General features: G+C 42.3%; 1 long non-coding RNA gene across 1 annotated transcript in view; it reads right to left on the bottom strand.

Annotated features, from left to right (window-relative positions):
- Positions 1 to 3334: 3334 nt before the first annotated feature.
- Positions 3335 to 6231, bottom strand: part of LOC143269717 (uncharacterized) — a 32864-nt gene continuing 29967 nt past the window's right edge. Inside the window, exon 5 of the long non-coding RNA XR_013046323.1 lies at positions 3335 to 5746. This is a non-coding gene — a long non-coding RNA (uncharacterized LOC143269717). The remainder of the gene's footprint in view (positions 5747 to 6231) is intronic.

Genomic DNA, 6231 nt, shown 5'->3' with positions numbered 1-6231 from the left:
TGAAGATGAGTATAGCTAGAGAGATTTCACTTTTTTCAGCTTTTTAGTGGACCGAATAATGGGTTTCCTTAGAGCGTTTTCGTATGTACTTTGTTTTTATTGCCTCTCCTCTTCCCTTTCACCCCTCCCCTCCCTTCCCCTCCTATATTCCTCCAGCTATTCTCCTTCCTCTCAGTAGCCCCCTTCTGCAGCCATCTCCCCTTCTTAAAACCTTTTGTTATCTCTAGTTTCATGAACGGTCCCCCTACACATACATACTGCATACATACATACATACATACGTAGCAGGCAGTATTCATCTCTCTGAGTTCATTACTTGTTTTATGTGCTATAGACCTGGCTACTTCACTCCTGGTCTGAACTCAGAAGACTCCGAGTCCCACCACAGAGGTGCTTACACATCCATGTTTATGGATGTTTTATTCGCAATAGCCAGGAAACAAAAAGTTGAGCTGGGCGTGAGCAGATGAACGGATAAAGAAAGTGTGCCTATACACAGTGGGATTGTTTTTTTATTTGGCCATAGAGAAAACTGAAATCATGACATTTGTAAAGAAAACAGAATAGAAAAGAAAAAAGTGAGGGGAACTGAGTTCGTTCCCTCGGCCTTCTCGGCTCTGTCATCAGATACTTAGGTGGCCTTGGGTGTGTCATCATCCAACCTCTCTCCCTTTGGATTTTCTCAGAACTACAATGGTAGGAGGGATTATCGAAGCATCGCCTGAAGGAGGGTGATGTATATAATTTGGATTGGGTCTGCGTGATCTGTTCTCTTGCAAATATCAAGGATAGGCGTACATAAACGTGAGACTCTTGCAGATAGCACTGCTCTTGCAAACAGTGAGGCTCTGGCAGATAGCACTGTTCCCGATGGCAATAATCTGCCAGGGCTAACTCTCCACAGTCCCCACCCAACCAGCCTCACCCAGTGCTACTCTCTATCTGGACCTAGAATTCCAAACTGTAAGAATGTGTGCTCTCACCTCTTAGAGTGAGGAGATGGTTGCGGAGGGGGAGCTCTTGCTGCCTTAGGTATGAGGACCTGAGTTCAAATCCCCAGAACCCACAGTTATAGGGGAGAACATTTGTAACCCCAGGACTGTGGCAATGGAGACAAAGGGATCTCTGGGGACTGCTAGACTCCAGCCTAGCTCCGGGTTCAATGAGAGACCCTTTCTTAAGGGAGTAAGGCAAAGAGTGGTAGAGCAGAATACCCAGAGTCTTCCACTGGTCTCTGAATGTGCATGGGTGCTTACATACACACACACACACACCATGCACACACATTTGCACAAGCACTCAAAGAATGTGTGGTCACACTTCTATACAGGAAGACTGCCTCCTACATTCTAAAATTTTATTCTTCCTATCAACTGCCAATGATTGAAAACAGCCAGGTGGTGGTGATGGTGGTGGTGATGGTGGTGGTGATGATGGTGGTGGTGATGGTGGTGGTGGTGGCAGCGGCGGCAGCGGCGGCGGCGGCGGCGGCGGCAGCGGCGGCGGCGGCGGCAGCGGCGGCGGCAGCGGCAGCTGCAGCAGTGGTGGCAGACGCCTTTAATCCCAGCACTTGGAAGGCAGAGGCAGGTGGAGCTCTGTGAGTTTGAAGCCTCCCTGGTCTTCAGAGTGAGTTCCAGGACAGCAACAGGATACACAGAGAAACCTTGTCTGGGGGGAGAGGGGGCAGAGATTGAAAACAATGTAACTCACAAGGAGGCAACACATGACACCAGAATCCAATGATGCTCTCCCCACCAAGATTCTTCACCATCACACTCAGAATATGAGCATTATTATTCTAAAAATGGGGTTGGGGTATGAAATTAGAGGTCATCAATCAATTGACTACATTAATAGGAATTGAAATAATCATGATGAACCCAGTGGAACTATAGCCAGAATTCTATGACTGGGAACAGAAGGGGAAATAAAAAGACCCAAAGCAAGGAAAGTACTCAATGAACTGTGGGGACCTCTGATAATGGAGAGGGGCGTGTACAGGGACTAGAGAGCTGACAGTTGGCCTGATGAGAATCACCAGGGACAGCGACCTTGATTCCACAGCTATAAGCATGTGGATTCTGCTAGCAATCTGCAGGCCAATGGAAATGGACTCCTAACGCCAGCCTCCAAATACTCACCCAGTCAATCAGCACTGATGAGTCTGCTAAAACCCCAAATAGAGAAGACTCGTGAGCTCTGTTGTTGAGTTGTAGAGCTGGGAGCTAATGGGTGCATGTTTTGCAAGCTGCTAAGCCTGTAGTCTTGGGTTAGTGAGCAATAGACAACTAATACATATTGCAGAAGTTTCAATAAAGAGAAAATTTATCCTTGCTGGCCAGATGGAGAGGCAGAGGATCTATCATCTGGGGAGTATGGCTGTGTCCCAAGAGGTTTCTTGGAGTAGAATTTATTACACTGGAGAATTTGCCATATTCCTAATCTGAAGTCTCAGACTTGTAGACTCAGAGACACATTTTCTTTCATATATCCAGATGTACCTCAAACTCCTATTGGTCAAGCTCATAGTATTGATATATAAAACCAAACTAGCTGGTCCTGACTCACATCGACCTACATAACATCCAAGAAACTAAGATACAAATTGCAAGAACACTATCAACATTGTGAAATACAATGGTAATTCCCTTCACAAACACTTTGATGTTCTTATAGTTAAATATTGGATAAAATATTATAAATGCCTTGAGTTAATTTCCCAAGATAAAAATAAGTTCATATTTAAGAGTTTTGATGAAGATTGCCAAATTGCCTCCCAGAAAGATGGCATCGTGTTTTAGTGAAGCCACAGTGCACAGAGATGCCTCTTTCCTCCTTACACTGCAAAAAGACCATGTGCTAATTAACCACATGCTGATAAATATAACCAAATGACAGAGATAATCACATGTCTTTGTCTTCATATAGTTGCATTATTTTTTACTTTGGGGGAGGAATACTCAAAATCTACTGTCTTAGCAAAATTCAAATATATAACACATTATTGATACAATTTATTATTATTAACTATTGTATTAGTTTGGGTTCTCTAGAATCACAGGACTTATGGAATGAATATATGTATATATATGTATATGTATGTGTATATATATATGGAATTTATTGGAACGACTTACAGGCTGAAGGCTAACTAATCCAACAATGACTAGCTGTGAACAGAAAATACAAAAATCGAGCAATTGCTCAGTCCCACAAGGCTGGGTGTCTCAGCTGTTCTTCTGTATATGCTGCAATTCCAAAGAAGTAGGCTCCAATGCCAGTGAAGGAAAGTGCTAGCAAAGCAAAAACAAGCAGGCAAGGAGCAAAAGCTCCTTCTTCCATGTTCTTATATAGACTTCCTGCAGAAGGTGTGGCCCAGATTAAAGGTGGGTCATCTGCCTCAAGATCAGGATCCGGTGTGTCTTCCTACCTCAAAGGTCTGAAGTAGAAGTGGGTTCACCCATGACAAACCAAGCAGGAAATCTCTCACAGGTGTGCCCTTCATTTCAGGATTGTAGTTCATTTCAGATACAGCCAAGCTGACAACCAAGAATAGCCATCACAACTATCAATGACAAGACCTCTCTGGAACTTACTTGCCTAATGACTGACTGTATATATTTTGCAACAGGGACATTAGTGATATTTCTGGAGAATTTTCCAACCTAAGAAACAAACAATTACAAGCCTACAATTCTATTTGTTGTGAGGTTTTGGCTTGCTTGGATTTAGTTGGTGAGTGGGACCCTAAAAGTTTGTTTTACCTTTGTTTTTCTAAAGGTTTCATGTGACTCAGGCTGGCCTCAAATTCACTATGTAGCCAAGGCTGGCCTTGCATTCCTGATGCTCCTGCTCATATTTCCCAATATTTCTTTATTTTAATTGGAAATTTTGGAATCACTAATGGTAACCTTTTCCCAACACTTTTATTGGCAATTTGTTTTTCTCCTTTCTTAAAAATGTCTCTGTATAAAAAGAGGCCATGAATTTGAAAGACTCTTCCTTGGTGGGAGGGAGAAAAGGGCAAAATAATATAATTATATTAAAAAATCTCAAAAAATAAAAAATATAATTAAAATGGCTATTTATATTTTCAGACTAACTTAACAGAACAATGCCTTCTTTGGTGGCATTCTTAGAAATTGTTGTTCAAGGTCAAGTATTCACTCACCCCTATTTTCCTCCAAAATTTGGTGGTTTTACTTTTTCCACAGAAATGATTAATCCATCTGGATCTTATTTTACTATATGGCATTAGATAGTCTATTTTTTCCAAATTGCTAGCCAGCTCTACCAACACCATTTCCATAGTAAATGACAAACATGTTACAATCTCAAGAGTTCACACAATGGCTGATATTTGAATGCTTTTCTCCCAGTAGTAGTGGTCTTTTTGATTTGCCTAATATTCTTGTGATTTCCTCTCCTTCTCCTAAAACCTCCAAAGAGAGAATTTTACCGAGTCATTTTCAATAAGCATTGATTCTGGTAATTTATTTAGTCTCCAAGTACAGAATACTTTCTGTAGGCCACGCTCTAAACTGGGCTATGCATGAGTGATATTAACTTTGTCCACTTGATATAACTAGTATCACCTGGAGAGATACTCTCAACCAAGGGTATCTACATTGGGTGTCTACATATGTGCACATTTATGGGGGGCTGATATAATTATGTCGATTGATATGGGAAGACCCAGCCCATTGTGGGTGGTACCATTCCCTAGCCAGGACGTCCTGAACTGTATGTATAAAAGCAGAGAAAGTAAACGATGCACAAGCAAGCAAGTGAGCATTCATCTTTTCATTTCTCTCTGCTCTTTACTGTGGCTATGATGTTTCTGTCTTGACTTCCTTGAATTATAAGCAGAAATATAGTCCTCCTCAAGCAGAAATTTTCCCCCTCAATTGCTATTGCCAGGGTATTTTACCTAACAATAGGAGTGAAACTAGATCTATGGGATCAGGCTGAATCACCAGAGTTTATTTTGTTAATCTTTGGCTAGCCTGGAGCTCACTGTGTAGACCAGGCTGACTTCAAACTCACAGAGATCCATCTTCCTCTGCCTCCTGAAGGCTGAGAGTAAAGTTGTGTACTACCACAGCTCAGAGTTTATTTTAGAAAACAATTTAACTATGAAACCCATAATTAAAAGCAGTAAGAGCTCTGGTGCAATAAACACATTACTATTTACTATTATTTATTAAACACTTATTGTATATTTCTCACCTAATTAAGCATGCCACCTCATTTCCCAAGGACAATGTTTGCTCTCCCTACTCTCATTTGTCTATACCTACTCACCATTTATGAGTGATTAAAGAAACGTAAGTTGGCACCATGTCTAGTCCAAGCCATCAGTCCTACACAAATGGCTTCTCCACCACCGCTGCAATAAATCCAACTGAGCTGAATTAAAACGGAAAAGGCAGGTTTCTATAGGGATTAGTTGCTCTTGAGCGAGTTCGTAGTCTCACAGTAGGAGGTACATGAAATCACTCAGATGGACTGGGCTAGGGACTTCTTGTAGGAGAGGGGTGTGAGGCAGTGACGTGCTTCATAAAGTATTGGAGCATTGCCTGGATTAGGGGTCCGGTAGGTGTGTCCTGGGCCCGGTGGTCACTTTGGAATCCAGAACTGAGTCCATTTTGTCCAGTGTTTTGTGCGGGCTTTTGTAAGACCTGGCTTCTGGCGGGAATCTCTTCGTCCAGTTGGTTGGTGGATTTCTGCAATCTCCAGCTTCTGGCTAGAAGAGAGAGGGGAGATCTTTTTGTCCTGAAACCTCCAGCCTAACACTACAGAACACTATTGGTTGGAGTCAATAGGATACAAGAAGACAATTGTAGATCATCCTTGCTAATCAGCCGGTCATGAATACCCTGTGTAGAGAGTTTAAACTGAACTAAGACAGCCATGTATATTTTAGTCATGAGAATGAATAGGGCCCTGACCAATGATCTGCATCTGCTTCCTTCTGTTGACTCATGTGGACTAGGAGTGGTGGGAAGTTTCCTCTTTCTTAAGTGGAAAATTACCTAGGATGGTCACCCTGGTGCTTTTGGTCAAAATGTAAATGGCCAAGACCAACCTCAATAGTCTAGGAGGGAAGAAACACATACAGTTCTAAGGTCAGCAGTGAATTTCTTTAGAGTCAGTCATGTACTGGCATGTGCCCTGGGAATTTGAGGTGAGGGCGATCTTTAGCTCCGGTGGGGGCCCAATGCTGGATGC

Source organism: Peromyscus maniculatus, chromosome 20, assembly GCF_049852395.1.
Source record: "Peromyscus maniculatus bairdii isolate BWxNUB_F1_BW_parent chromosome 20, HU_Pman_BW_mat_3.1, whole genome shotgun sequence".
NCBI lineage: Eukaryota > Metazoa > Chordata > Mammalia > Rodentia > Cricetidae > Peromyscus > Peromyscus maniculatus.
The sequence above is the reverse complement of the archived record's forward strand: the minus strand, read 5'-3'. Positions and strand labels throughout refer to the sequence as shown.